The 25,064-nt window shown below is 46.3% G+C and overlaps 1 protein-coding gene across 2 annotated transcripts in view; it reads left to right on the top strand.

The window, feature by feature from the left end:
• Nucleotides 1-6,190: 6,190 nt before the first annotated feature.
• Nucleotides 6,191-25,064, top strand: part of LOC116983860 (LARGE xylosyl- and glucuronyltransferase 1) — a 307,222-nt gene continuing 288,348 nt past the window's right edge. The window contains exon 1 of one of the 2 annotated variants that reach the window (XM_033037738.1): nucleotides 6,191-6,723. The gene's annotated coding sequence lies outside the window, so the exon portion shown is untranslated. Of the gene's footprint in view, nucleotides 6,724-7,052; nucleotides 7,179-25,064 lie in introns of those variants that run through there. The other variant, XM_033037739.1, reaches the window with a different exon arrangement.

Genomic DNA, 25,064 nt, shown 5'->3' with positions numbered 1-25,064 from the left:
CTCAGTCACTGGCTTTAATCGATTCCTGTACATTAAGGAAATCAAGGCTATGTGGATAGTGCAGGTCAATGTACTTGTGGAAGAAGAACAGCTCTGATGCTATTGAATGCTCAGATGCAGACTCAATGCTCTGATGCAGGCTTGAGTGCACGAATGGTCTGCCCTTTGCTTCATTTAGTTTAGTGCAGTTTAGAGATACAGTGCAGAAACAGGCCCTTCAGCCCACCGAGTCCATGTTGACCAGTAATCACCCCGTACACTAGCACTATCCAACACACACTAGGGACAATTCACAATTTTACCAAGCCAATTAACCTTCACTTGGGAGGGTAGTAACCTGTACGTCTCTGGAGTGTGGGAGCAAACCTTAGCACCCGGTGAAATCCCACGCGGTCACAGAGAGAACGTGCAAACTCCGTACAGACAGCACCCATAGTCAGGATCACACCTGGGTCTCTGACGCTGTAAGGCAGCAACTCTACCGCTCTGGCGCCCATTGATTTGCCCATTGATTCTGACATTTGCTTGATTGAGGAAAAATTCAATTATTTTAGAAAAAAATCTTTTACTTAGATAGAAAATACAGATCAATTAACTACACAAACTTTAATGAAGAAAATGTCATAAATTACAATTAATGACATAATTGAGGAACACTGAGAACTTTAAGCTGACTTTATGCTGATTCAAGATAATCTGATTAAATCAGCATGGATTTGTGAAGGCAGCTGTTTGACCATTGCACTGATCTGAAAATGAACCATGTGCTACAGTTAAAGAGGAACCAACCGATGTACTATACTTAGGTTTCTGGAACACTATTAACACAGCGAAACAAGGAACTACGGATGCTGGTTTGCATCAAAAGACACAAAGTAACGGGAGTAATTCAATGGGTCAGGTAGTTCCGGAGATCAACGTTACATTATGTTTCAGGTCGGGACCCTTCTTCAGACTGATTGAGGTGGATAGTGAGAAGGCTGGGAGATAGGAGGGGCAGGACAAAGCCTAAATGAAATAAATAGTTGTGGAGGAAGTGCTTCTGTGGAAGCGGAAAGCGGTGTGGATAAGATATGACTGATGGTGGGATCACGTTGAAGGTGGCAGAAATGCTGGAGAAAGATTCCATGCGGATGCGGAGGCTGGTGGGGTGAAAAGAAAGGACCAGGGGAACTATATTGTTGTTCCATCTGGGGGAAGTGGAAGCGTGGGAGGGTGGAGGTGGGGGAATTTTTTTGGCGACTGCCGGCATCATATCAGGGTCGCCAAAAGATTTTGAACATTTCAAAATCCAGCGGCGACAAAAAAAAGTTGCGACACTTGAGGAAACATTGTGCGTCAATATGTCATCACACCGTGTCACGCTGCGACTTTTTCGAGAGCAGGAGGATGAGGGGTGATCTTATATAGGTGTACAAAATCATGAGAGGAAGAGATCGGTTGGACACACAGTGTCTTGCCCAGAGTAGGCGAATCAAGAACCAGAGTGCATCGGTTTAAGGTGAGAGGGAAAAGATTTTAATAGGAACCTGAGGGGTAACCTTTTCCACACAAAGGGTGGTGGGAGTATGGAATGATCTGCTGGTAGTTGAGGCAGGTGCTATTGCAATGTTTAAGAAACATTTAGACATTTATAAATTGATAGGACAGGTTTAGTGGGATATGGGCGATACGCTGGTAGGTAGGAGGGACAAGTGTAGATGGGTCATGTTGGCTGGTGTGGGCAAGTTGAGCTGAAGGGCCTGTTTCCATGCTGTAGGACTGTTATGGTCATGTCATATCTGATGACTGGAAGGATGACAAAGACCTCTACCGACAGCACTGTAAAATTTATCTTCAAGCCAACATGCTTATAAGGAAGTTTTATATGTGCTCTGATTCTGTGAAGTGTTCCCTGTTCAGAACCTACATCACACCGTTATATACTGCTCAATTGTGGTCTAATTATAAGAAAAAGAGTATGCAGAGGCTTAAGGTTGCATACAATGATGCAATGAGGTTGGTACTTCGTGTCCCTAGGTGGCATAGTGCCAGTCAATTGTTTGTGTCCACTAGAGTGCCAACCTGTGAGGCACTCTTAAGACAGCTGATGTTTAGTTTTATGTGTCGCCTGGACAAGTCAGAGAACCACATAATTGAAGCCCTAGTCAGCCCTCTGAAAAGCAGCTATAGATTCACTTCTAGGCTAAGACGGCATTGGTGCAATAGCTTATATATATATTTTAGGCTAATATGCAATTTTTTAATGTATCTTTGTAATTCTTTGTACTGTTTGATGTGTTATATGGACCTGTGTATGAAATAAAGCTTTAATAATAATTACTGCTTATTGCAAGTAGCATTAAGTTTGGTGGTTATGGTTCAGTTAGATTGGGCACTGGTGGAACAATATCTGGAGTACCATATACAGTGCAGATGGTCCCACATTATGGCTATTCAGGTTATGGTAATTTACCCTTAGAATTCACAAATCACTACACAAAAACAATAGTGACACAAAATAAAATTCACTCTCCAGGAACGTGTGAAAAAGCTAAATAAATTAACACCATTTTTTTCATCTCATGCGACTTTGTCTGAGGGAAAATCGCATTGCACACCGTTTTCTAGGAACCTAACCATCAGTCCCCATAACAAAGGGGTCGCCTGTGTGATCACCTTAGTTCTGGGAGGATGCAAAACCATTGAAAACTGTTCAGAAACTGTTCATTAAGTTGATACCTGGTTGATGAACGAGAAATTGTTGGATAGGATTGTAAGAGATTTAGAACATAGAAAATAGGTGCAGGAGTAGGTCATTCGGCCCTTCGAGCCATTCAATATTGCTAGGGATAGCAGCTCCTTTGGAAAGGCTATCACGATGCAGACATAGTCCATTCAGCCCATTGTGTGGATGACCTCAATCTACCTGGTCGATTAGTAAGTAACAGTTGGATAGGCTCATGCTGGTTTACACCGAAGATAGTCATAAAATGCTGGTGTAACTCAGCGGGTCAGGCAAAATCACTGCAGAAAAGTGACTTTAATCTACATATAGATTGGGCCAACCAAATTGGTAGCAGTGCTGAGGAGGAGGATTTCCCGGAATGTATACAGGATGGGTTTTTAAACCATATGTAGAGGAACCGACTAGAGGACAGGCCATCCTAGACTGGGTATTGTGTAATGAGCAACGATTAGCTAGCGATCTTCTAGTGCAAGACCCCTTGGGCTACAGTGACCATAATATGGTGAAATTCTGCATCAGGATGGAGAGTGACACGGTTCATTCAGAGACTAGGGTCCAGAACTTGAATAAAGGAGACTTTGAAGGTATAAGACAGGAGTTGGTTAGGATGGACTGGCAAATTATACTTAAAGGGTTGACGGTGGAGATGCAATGGCGGAGATTTAACGACCGCATGGATGAACTCCAGAAAATGTTCTTCCCTGTCCGATGAAAAAATAAAATTGGGAAGGCGGCTCAACTGTGGGTGATGAGGGAAGTCAAGGATAGTGTTAAACATAGAAACATAGAAAATAGGTGCAGGAGTAGACCATTCGGCCCTTCGAGCCTGCACCGCCATTCGATATGATCATGGCTGATCATCCAACTCAGTATATCATCCCTGTCTTCTCTCCATACCCCCTGATCCCTTTAGCCACAAGGGCCACGTCTAACTCCCTCATAAATATAGCCAATGAACTGGCCTCAACTACCTTCTGTGGCAGAGAATTCCACAGATTCACCACTCTCTGTGTAAAAAATGATTTTCTCATCTCGGTCCTAAAAGACTTCCCTCTTATCCTTAAACTGTGACCCCTAGCCAAGGAAGAGGCATATAAATTGGCCAGAAGCGGCAAACCAGAGGACTGGGAGAAATTTAGAACTCAACAAAGGAGGACAAAGAGGTTAATTAAGAGGGGGGAAAAGAACATGAAAGAAAGTTTGCGGGGAATGTAATAAATGACTGTAAAAATTTATATAGGTATGTAAAAAGGAAATGATTAGTGAAGATGAATGTAGGTCCCTTACAGTCAGAGACCGGTGAAGTTATAATGGGAAACAAGGAAATGGCAGAATAGTTAAACAAGTACTTTGGTTCTGTCTTCACTTAGGAAGACACAAACAATCTCCCAGAAATACTAGGGGACTGAGGATCTAGGTGAGGGAGGAGCTGAAGGGAATCCACATTAGTCAGAAAATGGTGTTAGGTAAACTGTTGGCACTGAAGGCAGATAAATCCCCAGGATCAGATGGTCTGCATCCCAGAGTACTCAAGGAGGTGGCCCTAGAAATACTTTTCCAATGTTTTCTCGACTCTGGATCAGTTCCTGTGGACTGGAGGGTAGCCAATGTAACTCCACTTTTTAAGGGGGAGAGAGAAAAGGGGAAATTATAGCCTTCCATCAGTAGTGGGGAAAATGCTGGAGTTGATTATTAAAGCAGTGACGGGATTGGTCAAAGTCAGCATCGATTTATGAGGAAATCATGCTTGACTAATCTTTTGGAATTTTTTGAGGATGTAACAAGTGGAATGGATAAGGGAGAGCCAGTGGATGTGGTGTATCTGGACTTTCAAAAAGCCTTTGACAAGGTCCCACACAAGAGATGAGTGTGCAAAATTAGAGCACATGGTATTGGGGGTAGGGTATTGACATGGATAGAGAACTCGGTGGCAAACAGGAAGCAAAGAGTAGGAATTAACAGGTCATTTTTAGAATGGCAGGCAGTGACTAGTGGGGTGCTGCTAGGCTCGGTGCTGGGACCCTAGTTGTTTACAATATATATTTATATATATATAAACGATTTAGATGAGGGAATTAAATGTAACATCTCTAAGTTTGTGGATGACACAAAAGATGGGTGGTTGTGTGAGCTGCGAGGAGGATGATATGAGTCTGCAGGGTGATTTGGATAGGTTGGGTGAGTGGGCAGAAGCATGGCAGATGCAGTATAATGTGGATAAATGTGAGGTTATCCATCTTGGTGGCAAGAACAGGAAGGCAGATTATTACCTGAATTGTGTCAGATTAGGAGAAGGGAGGTGCAACGCGACCTGGGTATGCGTGTACATCAGTCACTGAAAGTAAGCATGCAGAAACAGCAGGTAGTGAAGAAAGCTAATGGCATGTGGGCCTTCATTGCGAGAGGATTTTAGTTTAGGAGCAAGGAGGTGCTATTGCAGTTGTACAGGACCCTGGTGAGACCGCACCTGCTATATTTTGTGCAATTTTGTTCTTGTAATTTGAGGAAGGACATTATTGCTATTGAGGGAGTGCAGCGTAGGTTCATCAGGCTAATTCCCGGATGGTGGGACTGACATGTGATGAAAGAATGGGTCGACTGGGCTTGTATTCGCTGGAATTTAGAAGGATGAGAGGCAATCTTATAGAAAATAAAATTATAAAATTCTTAGAGGATTGGACAGGGCAGATGCAGGATAAATGTTCCCGGTGTTTGGGGAGTCCAGAACCAGGGGTCACGGTTTAAGAATAAGGGGTAAGCCATTTAGGACTGAGATGAGGAAAACCTTTTCACCCAGAGTTGTGAATCTGTGGAATTCGCTGCCACGAAAGTGAGTGGAGGCCAATTCACTGGACGATTTCAAGAGAGGCGAGATTTAGCTCTTAGGGCTAAGGGAATCAAGGGATATCGGAAAAAAAGCCCGAACGGTTTACTGATTTTGGATGATCAGCCATGATCATATTGAATGGCGGTGCTGGCTCGAAGGGCCGAATGGCCTATTCCTGCACCTATTTTTTATGTCTATGTTTCTATGAATGGGTGACCTCTTCTTCTGGAGAAGGTGACTTCTTCCAAGTCTCGACCCGAATCGTCACCTATTCCCATTCTCCGGAGATGCAGTCTGACCCGCTGAGTCAAGCCAGCATTTTGTGTTGTAACTCGTTGGCAAGAGAGTGACCTGCTGAGTTACTCGTTTGTGTTTTCGCTCGTAACCTCTCGTGTTGGGAAGGACTTGATTGAAACGTGTCACAATAGATATCGTGGAAAGAACGTGGGAGAACCTGGAGCAAGGGTTCCACAGATAATTTGCCCAGGATAAAGCCACTCTGGGGTGGGTGGGTTCTAGGTTTGTGTGTGTGTGTGTGTGTGCGCTGGAGCGGCCGGGGGCTCCGGTTCCAGACCAGCGGCCAGCCCGGGTTTTGCGGCCGGGGGAAGGCTCTCTGCTGGCGGGGCGGCGATTGGCTTCTCTCGCGTTGTATGGGGTTGCAGCTGATGTGAGTTGCGCTGTGCGGCCGGGCCGGCGTCGCTGGCTCTCTCTCCCTCTCTCTCTCTGTTCCCCTCCATCCTCACCGCTGCACCCCGCATGCATGCCCGCCTACTGACTCTCATCCCCACTCTCCACCTCCCCACTGCCTGGCTGCTCCTCGTCCCCACTCTCTCCCTCTCTCCCCCTTTCTGTCTACCCGCTCCTCGTCCCCACTCTCTCCGCCGCTCGTCCCCACCCCCTTCCTCGCCGGCTCCCGGGAACAAAGCTCGGGCGGCAGGGCCCCGGGTTGTCGCTCCGCGGCTCCACTGGTTTAAAGCCCTCGTTCATTATCTCCCTCCCCTCTCCGTCCACCCCCCTCCCTCCTCCCAGAGCAGAGGGAGCGAGCGAGCCAGAGAGAGAAAGAGGGAACGGCGGTCGATGTGTCTGCGTGAGTGCAGGGCGAAGGGGAGACACAGAGGGATCGCAGCCACAGCTGCCTCCGCGCGTCTGGACCTGACACTATTCCGAGGTAAGAGCGCTCCGACACGGGGCCCGGCTCGCCGGCACTCCCCCCACCCCGCGAAGAGGAGGAGGGTGAGAGAGGGAGAGAAAGAAAGAGAGAGAAGGAGAAGAAGAGGGAGGGTGAGATCGAAAGAGGGAGGGAAAGAAAGAGGGAGGGAGGGAGGGAAAGAGAGAGGGAAGGAAAGAGAGAGGGAGGGAGGGAGAGAGAGAGAGAGAAAGGAAGAGGGGGGAGAGAGAAAGGAAGAGGGGAGAGAGAAAGGGGGAGAGAGAGAGGAAGAAAGGAGGGAGGGGGACTGGAGGAAACTGTTTGGATGTTCTCTACAGGAGGAGATAGGCTCAGGAACGTGGTGGTGGGAGCGATCAATGCAAATAAGGGGAGCTTACCTCCAGGAGAAGGGGGAGGAGTGTCGTTCAGGGTTGGACGCGGCACAAGAATCAGATGCGAGCTGGGATTTCAATACAGTAAGTTGTTGTGATTTACAACGCGCCGCTTGAATGGGTTAGTTGCAACTTTCGAACGCGAATTGGATAAATATTTAGAGATATATTCCGTAGGCGTAAAGAGCAGGGGCTCCGAATAGGTAGCCCGTCCCAAAGAGCTAGTGTCTCCGCTGTGTTGTTCTGTGTGAACCGTCTGAAGCCTTGTGGCGACCCTTTTTAGCATCAAATCTGATGCTGGGCAGAAGGGGGTTGCGAGCGAGCGAGCGGGTGTTTCACTTTGGGGAGTGGTGCTTGAGACCTGCAAAATATAATCTCTAGATTGAAGGATGATGGGGTTAGAAGCAGAGTTCTCAAACCCTTGATTACCCCACCCTAGTCCCACGATGGGAGTTGGTTATGCCTCCCTGGGGTGTAAGCGACTGGGTTTATTATGTAAAAACAATCGGGGCGTAAATCGTGCTGCAATGTAATGGATCTGAGGGGAGGAGAGGGTGGGAGGGAGTTGGGTGCTGGATTTATATTGACATTACTCATGTTGCTATTGTGGTAGCTTGTACCCGGGCAGTAGTTTATACATGAGGAGGGGAGTGGAATTGTATAATGTAACGGGTGGAGGTGGTGTATAGAAACAGTTGTATATATGCTCCTCCAAGTAAGTTTACCGTTGCAAAGTTTGCAACTTCTGTGATGCCCCACATCGTGTCTTTGAGACATTGCCACTGTAGTTGAGTCCAGAGTTCACACAGTGGATTAGGAACCGAAAGCCTCCTCTAATTAGACACCAAGCCTTTGTCTTCTGGTTTTCTTTTTTAATTAGGTGTGACCGCCAGTTCTTCCTGCACTGAATTCACATATTCCCGCAGACAAAATGATGGCTTAGCTCCTAAGTACTTAAAACGCTTATTATTAAGAAAAGGTATGGAGAGAAAAAAAAGCTGCTTTACAAATCATACCCTTCAGCATTCACCTGCATTATTGCAACTGAGTGTTGTATTTGCAGTCTACTATAAATAGAGGCGGATTTCTGCCAGATTCATCACCGCTGAATCAAAAGAATATTATTAATACATGGTGCCTGACATTAAGTTTGTTTCAAGTTTCCTAATATCCCGTTGGCAAAGTCAGGAATCGGACGACTAAGAGGCAAGTCCAGTGACATGGACCAGGTATTTCAACAACGTGTGAGTGAAGTTCATCGTGTTGTGTGACCAAGGTTGGCTGTCTTCTTTAAATGAAGCAATAGATTTTGATTTACGGCCAGCGATTTGCGTTTGGTCCTGGCTTTCTTACACACAGCTGCTGGGCTGATTAATTGGCTCTTGTCGGCTGTGCGATGTCACAGGGCAGCCCCCATGATTACAGCGGGATTTCTTGCCAAGCTTTCCCTTCCCTCTTTGAACTTTGCCAATGGTGCGTGGGGTGATGTGAGCATAGAAACGTGAGTCAAGGCGGACACATGGCAGAGGAAGGAGGGTGCGGTTGATTGATGAGGAGGGTGAAGACAGCTGTGGGGAGGGGAGGAAGAATTGGGAGGCACAGTTCATAAGGTGGATGATCAAGGCTTGTGCACCCATTTAAACCCTTTGCCACTGCAGGTAAACATCCAGCACTAATTGGGGCGGGTGCCAAATAGGTGGCCTTTCTAGTATTCCAGCTTTTGCACTGGATGGTTTAACTTAGATAACTCAACAGGTCAGGCCGCATTTCTGGAGAAAACCGACAGGGGACATTTCAGCTTGACTGAAAAAGGGTCACAACCCTAAACGTCATCTATCCATTTTCTCCACAGATGCTGCCTGACCCGCTGAGTTACTTCAGCGCTTTGTGTCTCGTCTTTGGTCTAAACTGGCATCTGGGGTTCTTTAATGATTACATTATGGTTTAACTTAGTGTTGCTTTGGAGCTTGTGTAACGCATGAGCTTTGATGGTTGGTGCCAGCTGGGCCCACAGTCACACAGACCTTGCACCACCTACAAAGGAGCATGCTTCTGGTCAGAGGTCATTGCATAAGAGTAGCTGATTTTCCCCATCTCCCAGTTGCGGGCTGTGACTTATGCACTTAGCCACCATTTGATATTAGCGGGCTCAACCTCCATGACCTTCAGGCCCACACTAGTTATTGCAGCAGTGACTATTGTTGTTTCGGCATTGAACAGGTTTTAGCACTTGGTAACAGGATGATTCTTTACTGCAAAATGGTGCATCGGTAAAGAAAGGTTGTCTTGTTCTAAACTGGATAGATGGAGGCTTTGAAAGGAAAAAGACGCTCTGTTGGGAATCTTTTCCAACTGGAGATGACACATTCCTTTGCATAGTATTCATTGAATAAGTACAAGATTTTCAGTGCGGGCAGTATAATTAGGATTAAATGAACAAGCCACGAGAACCACGGTACTATTTACTCTTTCATTACTTAGTTCTTGGTTTATCATTCTATTTCTCTCGCTGCTTCAGATTTCTACGTTTTTTTTTTTCTTGTGATGAAATGAGTATAAGTGCTGCTGCCTCTGGAAGCAAAGAGTTGCTGATGCTGGGCAGCAAAAGTGTTGAAAATGCACTGCGGGTCAGGCAGCAATTTAGGAGCGGGGAACAGGGTTAAATGTTTTAAGCATTAAGCTTGGTGTATCTAAAAAGAACAAAGTGCTGGAGTAGATTTGTGGGTCAGGCAGCATCTGTAGAGGGCATGGATAGGTGCTGTTTCGGGTCGGGACCCTTCTTCTGAGTGATCCAGCGCTTTGTGATATTAAAGCAATATTCTCTGTTATTTAAGGTGGATGGAACTTTATTTTCAAGCATTTTTAGGGTTTTTTTTCCCCCCCCTGTGGCACGTCAATGTTTGACTCAATTTAGTTTAGTTTAGAGATACAGTATGGAAACAGGCCATTCGGCCCACCTGGTCCGCGCCGACCAGCGATCTCCCGCAACACTAGCGCTGTCCTACACACTAGGTACAATTTACATTTTTTTAATACCAAAGCCAATTAATCTATAAATACGACTGGAGTGCGGGAGGAAACTGGAGCGCCCGGAGAAAACCCACGTTGTCACGGGGACAATGTACAAACTCCGTGCTGACAGCATCCGTAGTCGGGATCGAGCCGGAGTCTCTGGCGCTTCTGGCAACTCTACTGGTGTGCCACAGTGTCATGTGTTGTATGTATTAGAGACATGATGTGTTAGGGCACAGATTTAAAAAAAGTTATAACTGGGGTCCCCAATGCCTGTTTCTGTTGTGGAGCTGACTCCTTGAGATGGGGGGGGGGGGGGGGTTATTTACTGGCTCCATCCCCATCACTGGAAGGGCGAGAAGGCTACATTTATTTTCAAACAATTACGACAGGCAAGTCTAAATCACTGACCTATGTTGCAGGCTCCCACTGCTTCTGCCTTTACATCACATCTCAAATTAGAATCTGCTAAAATAATTCCCATCCAACCCAGCTCCCGGTTCCTGCACCACACTCGGCATTCAGGGTGAGGAATAACATTGGTAAGAGCGTCGAGGAGATTCGTTCTGGCTGCTTGTGCTGCAAACTGATCTTTCCCCTGTGACTTGGTCAGAGGCTGTGCTTGTGAGTGAAAAATATTAGCCATTTGATATCTGATACTAATGTGAAGCTGCGGAAAATAACTTGTCTGTGCTGTGCTTTGAATACAGAGCAGCGAGGTGAGAGTTTTTAATACAGTTTGCGTAGCTGGCTCAATATTTTTTCCAGCTGTAAATGACAGTGACTTTACCCCAGTGCATACTCATCTCTCCCCATCTCCCACTACCCTAGTCACCCTGCTCCTTCCCCTCCCCGTACATCCCTCCCCATTCAAGCCTTGCGTATCATTTCATCACTTCTCTCCCAATCCCCCTGTTCCCTTCCACCCATATACCTTCTTCCGGCTTTGCATCTCACTCCTCTTCTTTCCTTATCTGATGCCTTTGTCTCCATTTCAACTCTAGCCTTTGGCACTTACTGTTTCCAAATGCCAATCAAGACCTCCCTTCACCCCCCAACACTCATTTTTACCCACTTATCCCTTTCCAGGTTTTGTCCTGCCCCAATCTCTCTTTTCTCGCTCCCCTCCACTCCAATCAGTCCGAAGAAAGATCCTGGCCCGAAACATCACCTATTTAGCAATGCTGCCTGACCTGCTGAGTTACTCCAGCGCATTGTCTTTTTTTTTTTTGTAAACCAGCATTTGCGGATCCTTGTGTCTGCATTTACCTGATTAGGACCCTGTCTATCCTCGGTTATCCAATCACGCCTCATGCATTGGCTCCCGTTCCATTCCCTGAGCAATGGCTTCAATGGAGCTTAGTAGTCACGTACGCAACTGCGCTGTGAAATTCTTTTTGTGTAGAAAACACATGCGGGCGTCACCATTATTCATTGTCCAAAGTCCAGTCGGCACGCACGCTCCAGGGTCGAGGTTCGCTCATGATGGTTGCCGTCTGTCATTGTCCAGGGGCTGACATGTGGTTGATTGACTAATGGATGCTTTGTTGCTATAAGTGGAAGGAGAATTGCTCAGAAGATCACTAGTGTGCAGAACATATTTGTTTAGGTTCATTATTGTCACGTGAACCGAAAGCTTTGTTGTGCATGCTGTCAATCAAATTGGGCAATACTGTACGTAAATATAATCGAGCCAAACTCATGTACAATAGGTAGAGCAAAGGGAAACTTGCAGAATGTAGTTCGTGGTATGGTACTGCACCAGTTCCTGAGGCAAAGTCCAATGTCCTCAATGATGTGGAGGTGAAGTGGACAATACCATGGCTTGTGGAAGGACCATTCAGAAGCCTCATAGCCGAGCGGAAGAAGCTGTTCCTGAATTTGGTGGTGTGAGCTTTCAAGCTTCTGTATCTTCTGCTCACCAGGAGTAGGGAGAAGGAGGAATGACCAGGTTGGGACAAGTATTTGTTTGTGTTGGGTGCTTGCCAATGGCAGCATGAAGTGTATATGGAGTCAGTGACAGGATGTCTGGTCTGGGTGATGGACTGGGCTCCATCCACAACTCTGTTCAGTGGGTTGTTGCACATTTTTTCCCAAAGATTACAGCACGTAGATTCGACTAAGATTCTTCAAAGTTCACTGATGGTATTAAGCTGTCTGGCAATGTATGTGTTGTGAGGTGAACACAGAGAGACTGCATGGTCTGTACAGCTTAAATGAATGGGCAAGGTCATGGCAGATGAGATATAATGTTGAAAAATACAAAAGTTAACTATTTTGATGGGAAGTATAGAAATGTGGTTTTTTTTAAAATGGGTGAGACTGCAAGATGATTTTCAAATAGATGAGCTTTCTTGTACTTGAGACACAGAGTTTTAATGTTTCCTTTATTGCAAGAGGATTTGAGTAGAAGATTAAGATATCTAATCTTGTTTTTATATTCATCTGGCTGCAGTGAGACGGCATGCTTAAGGGTGCACTGTGGTGGAGGATAGGCACGAAGGTTCATAATATAGGATCTGACCAACACCGCCCATTGGTGCAGCGGTAGAGTTGGTGCCTTATGGCCCTGTCCCACGGTACGAGTTCATTCCAAGAGCTCTCCCGAGTTTAAAAAAAATCAAACTCGTAGTGAGCACGGAGAATGAACGTAGCGGGTACGTCGGAGCTCGTGGACGTCTCTTAGCGGCTCGTAACGCTAACGGCAGGTACTCAGGAAGACTCGCTAACGGCAGGTAAGCTCGGGAAGACTCGTGAAGATTTTTCAACATGTTGAAAAATGTCCACGAGAGCCCCGAGTACCGACGAGTGGCCATTACCGTAAATCTCCGAGTTCGAATCAGGGGAAACTCGGGAGAGCTCTTGGAATGAACTTGTACCGTTGGACAGGGCCATCACAGCGTCAGAGACCCGGGTTCGATCTTGACTACGGGTGCTGTCTGTATGGAGTTTGTACATTCTCCCATGACTGCCTGGGTTTTCTCTGCGGTCTCCGATTTCCTCCCACCCACCAGGTTTGCAGGTTACTTGGGTTTGGTAAACATTGTAAATTGTCCCTGGTGTGTAGGATGGGCTAGTGTACAGGTTGATCACTGGTCGGTATGGATTCAGTGGGCTGAAGGCCTGTTTCTGTGCTGTATGTCGACAGTCTACCTCCCAGGAATCTGTCCAGAATTAAGCTAACAGGATCTAACACTTGGAGTTTGGCAGAATGAGAGGTGATCTCATTGAAATGTATGACATTTTTATGAGGCTTGACAGGGTAGATGCAGGGCTGATCTTATCCTTTGTACATCCACAGATCACAGGCTTAAATAAAAGGGGTTGGCCATTCACGAGTGAGATGGGAAGGTGAGAAACTAGCTCCTGAACACGTTAATATCGAGCATGATTAAAGTGCCTATTTCTTTTCAGAGGTGCTGCTCATTCTGAAAGGTTCAGTTGATAGATTTTTGTTATAAAGTCACCCAGCATGGACCTAGGGCCATTGGATGGCTGAGTCTGTGCCAGCGTTAAGCGACTATTAACATTCATCCTTTTTTATTTTCCCTACTTTGCCATCAATTCCTCCAGATTCTGTCGCTCGCCCACGTACACAGTGACGCAGCAGTAGAGTTGCTCCCTTACAGCGCCAGAGACCCGGGATCGATCCTGACTTCGGGTGCTGTATGTACGGAGCTTGTATGCTCTCCCCGTGACCTGCGTGCGTTTTCTCCGACACCTTTGGTCTTCTCCCACACTCCAAAGACGTACAGGTTTGTAGGTTACTTGGCATGGTATAAATGTGTAAACATGTACAATTCTCCATAGCGTTTGTAGGGTAGTGTTAATGTGCGGGGATCGCAGGTCAGTGCGGACTCGGTGGGCCGAAGGGCCTGTTTCCGCGCTGCATCTCTAAACTAATTTGCAGTGGTTATTTAATTGACCGACCCACACGTGAGAGGACACTAAAGCAGCTGGCCAAAGCCTGTACAATTACAGGGAGAACATGCATGCCCCACACCGATGCCACTGGAGGTCAGGATTGAACCCTGGTCTCTGGAGCTGTGAGGCAGTTGTGCAGGTATGTGCGACATCTAAAGCCACGGGCATCAAGATATGAAGCAGAGGCTGGAATTGGCGGTGATTTGCCTGTGATGCATGTGCAGTCAACTAAGCTGCTTATGTGCATGACATGTGCATAATCCAAGTCCAAGAAGATTATTGTAGCAGGAGCAACTCTGCTGACCCATATCCTTCAGGCTTTAATCCATTTGTGTCTTGGATTTGAGGACGGGGATATGCAATGAGCAGTGAGAAACCAAGGTGGGCACAGTTTAAATGAGATCAATGTTGCCTGTGTAAAAGGCAGCATAGTGACACAGTGGTAGAGATTCAGATTCAGATTCAAACTTTATTGTCATTGTGCAGTGTACAGTACAGAGACAACGAAATGCAGTTAGCATCTCCCTAGAAGAGCAACATAGAATATTAGCAATAAATAAATATATTTACGTGCATACAGTCATGGTAGTGCAATTATTTTTTTCCTGGTGGAAGGAGTGTCCGGGGGGGGGGTGCTTTGGCAATCATCGAGGTACAGTGTTGAGTAATGTAATTGCCGCAGGGAAGAAGCTGTTCTTGGACCTGCTGGTCCGCAACGGAGAGACCTGTAGCGCCTCCCGGACGGTAGGAGGGTAAACAGACTGTAGACGATGCTGAGCGCCCTTCGCAGACAACGCTTGCTTTGGACAGACTCAATGGAGGGGAGCGAGGAACCGGTGATGCGTTGGGCAATTTTCACCACCATCTGCAGTGCCTTCCGGTCGGAGACGGAGCAGTTGCCATACCATACTGTGATACAGTTGGTAAGGATGCTCTCGATGGTGCAGAGTGGCTGCCTTTCAGCGCCAGAGACCGAGTTTGATCCTGATTATTGGTGCCATCTGGATGGAGTTTGTACGTTCTCCCCGTGACACGTGGCTTTACTTCGGCTGCCCCGGTTTCCTCCCACATTCAAAGACGTACAGGTTTGTAGGTTAATTGGCCTCTGTAAATTGTCGCTAGTGTGTGTAGGATAGTGCTAGTGTACGGGGTGATCACTGGTCGGCGTGGACCTGGTGGGCCGAAGTGCCTGTTTCCAATCTGTATGTGGGGTTAGCAGGGAGAAATAGATCAGCCATGATTGAATGGGGGAGTAGACTTGATGGGCCGAATGGCCTAATTCTACTCCTATCTCTTATGATCTTTTGATGTCTAAAGTAAAGTCTTCACTAAAAAGTAAAGCTGCTGAAACATTGACAATGCGCAGCTAAACAACAACAGTTGAGACTCTGGAGGTAGAAGTGAATTGGAGGAGTTTTGTTCCAGGGTTCACAGGAGGTGGGTGGAACAAGGTCATCACTGGGCTACTTCCAGCTCCTGTAATCCCCTGTCTCGGTTCATATGCACTCATGTCTGCATTCATGTCAGGAGTGTGGTGGGTAGGTCACAAGTTTGAAGTAGCGCCTTGCTTCCATTGAAGAATCCAAGTAGGTTCTCAGTGAAGACTTGAGTGCAGTGTTGGTCAGGCTGACTCGTACAATGCCTGACCTGTGGTGTCATCTTGAGCTTTTGGCTGAATCATATGAGCATCAGTCAAAAAGTATTGAGTATAGAAGTTGGGAGGTCATGTTACAGTTATACAAGATGTTGGCATTTAAAGTATTGTGTTCAGTGTCGGACACCAAGTTATCGGAAAGATGTCAAACTGGAAAGGGCGCAGAGAAGATTTACGAAGGCCTGACTTATAGGGAGAGGTTGAGCAGGCTAGGAGTTTGTTCCTTGGAGTGCAGGCGGATGAGGGGAGGATGGGGGATTAGGGGTAAATGCACAGAGTCTTTTGTCCAGAGTAAGGGAATGGAGAACCAGGGTGAGGGGAGTAAAGATTAACAGGAATCCGAGGGGCAACTCTTTTCATGCAAAGGGTGGTGGATGTATGGAACAAGCTCCCCGAGGAGGTAGTTGAGACGGGTACGATCACAATATTTAAGAAACGTTTGTACAGGTACATGGACAAGATGAGGGATTAAGGGCCAAACGCAGGCAGGTGGGACTAGATGGGGCATGTGGTCAACGTGGGCAAATTACGCTGAAGGGGCAGTTTCCACGCTGTACGTCTGTGACTCTGTTTAATTTGATCTGTGGCTTTGGTTGAAGGCTGGGACATGGACCCGCTGAGAGCCACAAGGGTGAAGAGGTGGTTTGTTGCTGCTGTAAAAGTGTGGGAGAGTTGGCGGGCTAGCTGCCAAGCTTTAAAAAAAACCTACTTGTATGCATGTGGCAGGGGTCGGCTTAATTACCTAGAGGTGCAATGGTGCGGAAGTGGAGAGAGTGCTTTCACTGAGATATTCGGGGCAGTGAGGCCTTAATATAAAATAGCCGCAAATGGATAAAATAAAATGATTTGCTTGTGGAGACTGCTGCCGCGTGGAGGTGGCTGATAGCACTGTCCCGGTTAAGGTGAATATTGTATCACACGCAGGGAAATAGCTGGGGTGGGGGGGAGGTGTGGGGGGGGGGGGGGGGGGGGGGGGGGGGAGATCAGGGTGAGGAGTGTTTTTTGTTTGAGGATTGTATGCCATTAATCATCGATGGTTCAATGATGCTTTATTGTCGCAAGTGCAAAGTGCTTGCCAATTCCTTTGGTGTAGTTTAAGGATTATTTACCTATTTTCTTTTTGCACATTTGTTGACTTATTTCCGAAGAAGGATGTGTAGAAATCATAGTGTAGGAAGGAACTGAAGATGCTGGTTTACACCGAAGATAGACACAAAATGTGGGTGCAACTCAGCTGGACGGGCAGCATCTCTGGATAGATGGAATGGACGACGTATTGGGTGGAGACCTTTCTTCAGACTGAAAGATGGAGTTGGGGCCGGGGGACCGGAGGTGAGAAAAGACCAGAACAAGGGTCGCCCTGAAATGTCACCAATTTCTTCTATCCAGAGATGCTGCATGCCCTGCTGAGCTACTACAACATTTTGTGTCTATCTAATCACGTTTGCTTATCTAACTCTCTCTTGAATACATCCAGTGAATTCAAGATTCAAGAGAGTTTATTGTCATGTGTCCCAGATAGGACAATGAAATTCTTGCTTTGCTTCAGCACAACAGAATATAGTAGGCATGAATAATACAGAACAGATCAGTGTGTCCATATACCATTATATAAATATATACACACATGAATAAATAAACAGATAATGTGCAAATAAACAGATAATGGGCTATGAATGTTCAGAATTTTGTACGAGTTGAGTTTAATAGCCTGATGGCTGTGGGGAAGTAGCTATTCCTGAACCTGGTCGTTGCAGTTTTCAGGCTCATGTACCTTCTGTCTGAAGGTAGCAGAGAGATGAGTGTGTGGCCAGGGTGGTGTGGGTCCTTGATGATGCTGCCAGCCTTTTTGAGGCAGTGACTGCGATAGATCTCCTCGATGGTAGGGAGGTCAGAGCTGATGATGGACTGGGCAGTGTTTACTAGTTTTTGTAGTCTTTTCCGCTCCTGGGCACTCAAGTTGCCGAACCAAGCCACGATGCAACCCGCATGCTCTCTACTGTGCACCTGTAGAAGTTAGAGTCCTCCTTGACATACCGACTCTCCGTAATCTTCTCAGGAAGTAGAGGCGCTGATGTGCTTTCTTTATATAATTGCGTCAGTGTTCTCGGACCAGGAGAGATCTTCAGAGATGTGCACACCCAGGAATTTGAAGCTCTTGACCCTTTTGGCCTCCACTGTCTTTTGTGGCAGAGAATTCCACAGATTCACAGCTCTCTGGCTGAAAACGTGATGGGCATAATGTACAAGGTTTACTATTTTGTCTCGGACTTCTCGGCGTCTGCACGGGTTAGTTCTATCCACCACGTATCTGAAGAGTTAACAGCAAAGAGAAAGTAGTGTACATAACAGCAGCAGCCCATGTTTGGTTCTGTGTGTTGACCTATTTATTTCCATGACTGGTTGCTAGTTACTGCTGCATGCAATTCTCTAATTTGAAAGAGATTTTGCACACTATAATTAAATTTGAGAACAGCAGAACCCATTAAAGCAGGCACATTTTAAAAACGTTTAGAAAAATATGTAAGTTCTACGTTTAAGCCAAGGCATGATTTGGAGGAATAGAATGAAGAGGTGACATAAGTAGATGAGGTGTCCATTTTCCCCCCCGGCTATTTCTACTGTTAAAAAAAAAAAAAAAAGCAGGCATTAGAAACACCGGCCAAATCGATGTTTAAAACAAAAGACTGAGCACTCAGCAAGTCAGGTATCCTATGTGGAGAGAGAAACAATGTTTCATATCTGTGACCATTGGAACTGGAGAAGTGATAGAAAAAGCATGTTAATCTGTGGTATGTTTAGCCATGGAAGGTGATATAGTGCTCCAGAGTTCTGCTCCATTCTAAACCATGGGTAGTGGTTACCAATGATCGAGTGGTAACTTAATGTTTTGGGTCTCCTCTTTGGGTTTCTTTTGGGTTTTGGGCCTCCTCTTTGGCATGCAAGCGTGTTAAATCTGTCCACAGCGATTTCTTCGACTCTTGACATTAGGGGTGTTTGATAAAAGTTACTTTTGTGTCGGGGTAGATGCTAGTTCCACTGTTCGCATCCTGGTATCCCTCTCGTTGGCACATCTTCCCCAGCCAACAATGGGCCATTGTGGGCTCCATCCATCCTGAGATTGGAGGAATAGAATGAAGAGGTGACATAAAAGTAGATGAGGTGGGCTCCATTGTGGGCTCCATCCATCTATTGCCGGCCCTGATTTGTTCTGGCCTTTTCTCCCCTCCAGTTTCCTTGACCCAGCTCTATCTTTCAGTCTAAAGAAGGGTTCTGACCCAAAACATCGGCGGCCCAGACCCACAGCCAGCGCGGAGAAGAAGCGCCAACTCCACTGCTTCGAGCCGGTGTCCGCGTTGGGTGCAAGCCTGGGACGCCACTCCCATCCCACTCCCATCCTCCAGCCCATGGCCACCCCAGACATCCCCGCCTCCCCCAGACAGGGACATGACACTCGGGAGTGGACGGGGACGGCCCAGCAGCAACTCAACAGCGCCGGAGACCCGGGCCCGACTCCGACCATGGGCGAAACACAGGTCTGCACCCATGCAGCAGTACAGCTGCCGAGAGTGTTTATCGCAAGCGACCTATGACCTGGGCATGCGCAGTCGGAATACCGGACTCGCTTATTGGTTGCTGCATTTAGCTACATTGCAGCAAGTAACTTGTGAAATGTTTTTCAGACTTTCTGAGGAAATGAAGCATTTTATTTACTGCACAAATGAAGCATTTTATTTACTGCAAGCTCTTCCCACTTATCAATAATAGTGGTGACTCGGTGTTCTTCCTTTATGCTAATACTTGTTCATTTGACACTCGTCTACAACAGGCTTCAGCACTCAATCAGTAACACTGCTCATCCTCTTAAATTGCTGCTATTTCCCATCCTATTTTTTGTGATGTTTTCAATGATATTAGAGCTGAGTAGATCATGAGAGACGGGAGTGGAGGCCATTCAGCCCTTTGAATCTGCTCTGTCATTCTTGCCATGGCTGATCTATCCCCTTGCCATCAATTCGTAACCTTGCCAACAAAATGCCCCAGCCTTTGGGAGCTGATTTTCCACCTTGCTTTTGTGAAACCTCCCGTTTATGGATTGCCTTGCTGAAGGATGTCAGAAGAATGGTTCAATGGTGCTTTATTTGTCGCATGTGCAACTGCGCAGTGTTTTTTTGTTGTTGCATATTTCCACACGTGGCTGCTGGAGGCATTACCCCGGTCTCGCGTCCGTCTCTCCAGCGGTCCCCTCCCGGTTCCGCAGTCAGCCAAGCCTCCGTTTGGTCCTCGGGATGGGTGGCCGAGTCTTTGAGTCGAGTCCAGCAATGGGTCCCTGGTTCCGCAGCTGCGGCACCTTGAGAAGAAGTCCCGACCCGAAAAACATCACCTGTCCACGTTCTCCAGTGATGCTGTCTGACCTGCTGAGTTACTGCAGCAATTTGTCCTCTCGTGTAAACCAGCACATGCAGTTTCTTGTTTCGACAAAGGAAATATCTTCTCCAACTTGTATTCTTGCGTCATTTGAATCCGAACTAGTAGACCACTCAATCTTCTAAATGTGAAGGAATGCGAGCAAAGTAATTAAGCTCTTTAAGACTTGGTATAATTCAGCCGTGCAGATTGATGATGTGATTTTTCTTTGTGTTTATAATGTGGGATCTAGGGATTGTTGGCCAAGCATTGAGCACGAATGCTTGTGCTCAAACATCTTTGGGGAATATAACGATAAGCAGTACCTTTGCATTCTAAGGGAAATCCGGATGTTGGGTGGCTTGCTTGGCCACTTTAAGGCCAATCAAAGGTGAAAACTCATTTGTCTTGCTACTTGTGCTGGACAACGAGGCATACAAACAGTTAACATTAATCAGGAGGTCAGTGAAACTAGTCAGAGAACTAGATTTGGTTTGCTTGCCTTCTGGTGAACTTCACGTCTAGGTCAGAGGTGGTGCTACTGAGCCACTCTATGCTTGGGCAAGGGATTTCAAATTACAGCGTTCGACGGAAAAAGGCACCGATTCTTTGCCTATGGGGCAGCAAGCAGTTGGTGGTAACACCGAAGGAACTTTCTTGTCTTGCTGCTGTGAGACTTCATGGGACTTGCAGTCAGTCCTGGCTCTACCAGGACTATATGCCGCTATGTACTTTAAGGGACTGGTCCTGCCAGGGTCTCTGATTCTATCCAGGAGGCTCTCCTTCAGTGAATCATGTGGTAAGATGAGTGGGGTATCTGATGGTGACTGGTTTATAAGCCTGAGGATCGAGCTCTTTCCCCCTTCTCCCCCACTCTTCCCCTCCGTTTGTGAGGTATGCTATGACGTTCCGTATTGAAATCTAGTACAATGGTCAAGACCACCCGGTCTAATTTTTTGTTTTGTTGCAATGATCTCAAGTCCTGCTTGACTTTGCGGGTGATTAAATGCTGTGGGTCACAGAATCATTCATGTGGGTAAATATGGCAAATTTCGCCTCCAAAAGGATGATTGCCCATGAGATATTTACACCAATCTGGTAGTTTATAGTCTCTAATAGTGTTAGCTTTTTACTACTGATCATTTAATTAACAATATAGGTTTCTCACTGGGCTGCTGTTTCCGGATCATTACTTCAAGGATCTGGATATCAAATCCTCTTCGAGTTATAGTCACACACCAAGATCTTGTAGCTGAAGCATAACTTGTTCCTTTTGTCTTCTAACCCCACCCCCAATTAGCCTATGCACTCGTCAGCTAGTGTTCACCGGTAATGAATTTATAACAGGACACGCATCCGTTTATTCCTCCACTGTTCCTGGTGTCGTGCCCCTTGGAAAATATTCCAAGTACACAGTCTCGGGTGGTTGCTGCTTGAACTGTATTATGTAGAAACATAGAAAATAGGTGCAGGAGTAGGCCATTCGGCCCTTCGAGCCAGTGCCGCCATTCAATATGATCATGGCTGATCATCCAAAATCAGTCTGAAGAAGGGTCTCGACCCGAAACGTCACCCATTCCTTCTCTCCAGAGATGCTGCTTGTCCTGAGTTACTCCAGCATTTTGTGTCTATCTTTAAGGAACTGGTTGTTTTCTGGGCCGTGTGTGATTAACTTTAGAGTTTATAGTGAGCATTGTTATCTCGTCAGCCATGCATGAAATGGGCAGTCGGTAGGAGCATGCTCTGAATGATCTCCATGGTTACGCAAGGTCTTTGATAAACTTTCCACCAGAGGCACGTTCCCTAGGTTACCTATTAACTTTCTGGATCAGTTATATTCATTTCACCCCCACCCACTCCTCCCTCTGTGTTTGATCTTGACTGCAGTGTATTGAAGTCGTCTGGTCAGGTCAGTGGAGCCAACCCCGCTGCATGTACACATGATACGTGCAGCACTTTGCACCTTTAACTCGCTTCATCTGTTACTGGAATTGTGCACGGTGTTTCATTGAGAAGGGAAGGCGACTGAAGAGGATTTGAGACCAGCCTGCTTTAAGGGTTGGATTGTGTGAGCGGGTGAGCCTGCTTCTCTGAGCGAATAACCAGGGGGCATAGGTTTCAGGTAACGGCTAGAGAGGGAAGTTAAGGAAATGATGCTTTTCCCCAACAGTTTGTAGAAATCTGGAGCGCTCTTACTGAAGAGGCAGAAGTCGTTCCGTTTTGGAAATACTTGAATGAGTACTTGAAGCTGAGTAAGTTACCAGTAGGACCACGGACCTGCGGCTGGGAGATAGGCTGCCATGCGTGAAAAGCTTTGTGGCAACATGGTAGCCTCGTGGGCCACCAACCTATGAAAGAACAGAGTATGGTGACTGCTAGATCGAACACTTGATCCACTAGACAGGGTTTTACCTTGGACGAGAGTGAGTTAGTGGGGGGGGGGGGGTTTCAGAACTTGACATTTTGGGAGGATAGTGCGGAGTTGCACGGCTGGGGGAAGTCGCTCCTAATGGGGAATTTGTTAATGAGGATAAGAATTTCAGGATTACCCTTGACAAAGCATGTTTGCTGCCTCCAATTAGCCCCTGCCTTGCCATATGTCATTAATGCTCTTCCCTCAGAATTCTTCCCCCATTATTTTCCCTGACACTGCTAAGCTCGAAGGTCTATAGTTAACAGGCTTGCAGGGATTGTCACTGTGGATGTGGAAGTTGGTTATCTCCTGGTTGGGGTACCTGCACCAAGACATCACAGGCTCAAAATAAGAGGTCAGCCTTGGAGGACGGAGGCAGTGAATATTTAGATGGCGTGTAGGAAGGGCCTGCAGATGCTGGTGTAAACTGAAGATGGATACAAAGTGCAGGAGTAACTCAGCAAGTCGGGCAGCACCTCTGGGGAAGAAGGTTAGGTTATGTTTCGGGTCAGAACCATTTAGACTGGAAGTGGGGTGGGGGGCGGCAAGGGGGGAATTGGAGGTAGGACGAGGAAAATATATGTAGTCCTCTACCCAAGAGGGTTGTGGAGGGTCCATTGTAAAGCGTGTTCAAAATGAAGATTGATTTATTTTTGAAGTTTGTGAGGAGAGTACGATTCAAGTAAATGATCTTCCATGCTCTTTTATAAAATTCATTGTCTTTCTCCTGGTCGGGTTGTGTTGTCCATTGAAAGCCAGCATGCTTGGGAATGAAGGCGAGAGTACATGGGTTGGAGGGATGACATCCAAATTAATGGAGGCATCTACACACTGAAGTATTGTTTCACAGAGCGTAGAATGCGAGAGAGTTAGATTTAGCTCTTGGGGCTAAGGGAATCAAGGGATATGGCGAAAATGTCGGAACAGGATATTGATTTTGGACGATCATCCATGATCATATTGAATGGTGATGCTGGCTCGAAGGGCCGAATGGCCTACTCCTGCACCTATTGTCAATGTATCTCTATTTCTAATCAAGGGTGATGCAGTGAAGAGGGATGGCAGAAGGAAAGGGGTAATCACTCGACTGTTGGTTCCTTGTGGTTTTAACCATATCAGGTGGAGACAGCAATGGTCTCGGTCATCCACAGCCCCCAAAGGCATTGCTAGTTGAGAGAAGCTGCTTGCATTCTTCTTGCATTTTCTTTTGTAAATTCCTATATCTGTTGTGCATCAGACTTGACTTTTAGACAAGAGATACAGCATGGAAACAGGCACTTCGGCCCATTGAGTCAGCACCGACCAGTAATCACCCTGTACAGCAGTACTATCCTATAGGAACAACTTAAAATTTACTGAAGCCAATTAACCTACAAACCTGTACGTCTTTGGAATGTGGGAGGAAACCGGAACACCCGGAGAAAACTCACGGGCAGAACGTACAAACTCCATGCTGCACACCGTAGTCGGGATTGGACCCGGGTCTCTGGCGTTGTAAGGCAGCGACCACCGTGCCACAAATAACAAATAACGGCAGGTTGTAGGGACATGGTTATAAGCTGGAAGTATTGCAATTTTGCTGTTGAACACAGTGTTCTCTCCTAGCGTTTAGTGGCACAGCGATTGAAGATGGGAAATGTAACTAATTAAATAAATGCAATATTTCACTATGCCAATATTTATTAATCTAAGATTAATAAAGATTCAATTTGAGCTGTGAGAAGATGCAGATCAATATGTATTAAAACTTCTAAAATTCGCACAAGTTATTTGCTAGTGGGGCAATATCATTGTGCTCCAATATTCGGACTAAATTCGAGCAGTTCCCTGGTGGCTAATAGATTCAGCTGGGTAAAGGCAGAATTAATTCTGTTCACTCAAAATTATTGAGCTTTTAGCAAAAATAAAATTGCCTTTCCAATTATTTTCACAATGATCTCAGACTGGAGAATTTGACACTTATTCCCACTGATCGCGCAGACATGTTGGCATTGTCTGTTGTGGAGCTGTCTCTTGTCCGCTTTAGACACAAAATACAGAAGTAACTCAGGCGGGACAGGCAGCATCTCTGCTTGATCCTGGTTGATTAAAAGTAGGATTTAGCCTATCTATATTACTAAAACTCTGTTCTTGACCGCTTTTGGCGATCTCTGCTGCGATTTCCGAGAGAACGCCACCACCTACAGCCGTCATTTTTGGCCACCTCGCTCAGAGCCCCCCTCCGCCGTATGTGTGCCGAGGATTTTTCCAGTCGATGAAAAATGACAGAGATATTAATGATTTTACAAAATTCCCCATTCTCTCTGCTGCCCCCGCTGGCGGCAGGGGGAATTGACTATAAAACCAGGAAGTGGTGTGCCTCAATTAGTCTGCAAGCTGGAGGAAGGCAGAGGGTCACGTTTCTCTGAGCTGTGAAAAATACTGAACACATGTGCACACAACTGTGAGTAAGTACCCTTAATGTGGTTTGAAAATGAAAATATGGTTAAAGTAAAAAAGCACTGCCTGCAAGGTTGTTTGGGGGGTTTGGGTTGAAATAAAAAGGCACTCTCTCTTCCCC

Source organism: Amblyraja radiata, chromosome 19 (genome assembly GCF_010909765.2).
Source record: "Amblyraja radiata isolate CabotCenter1 chromosome 19, sAmbRad1.1.pri, whole genome shotgun sequence".
NCBI classification, from domain to species: domain Eukaryota; kingdom Metazoa; phylum Chordata; class Chondrichthyes; order Rajiformes; family Rajidae; genus Amblyraja; species Amblyraja radiata.
This window is presented reverse-complemented; position numbering and strand designations above follow the sequence as displayed.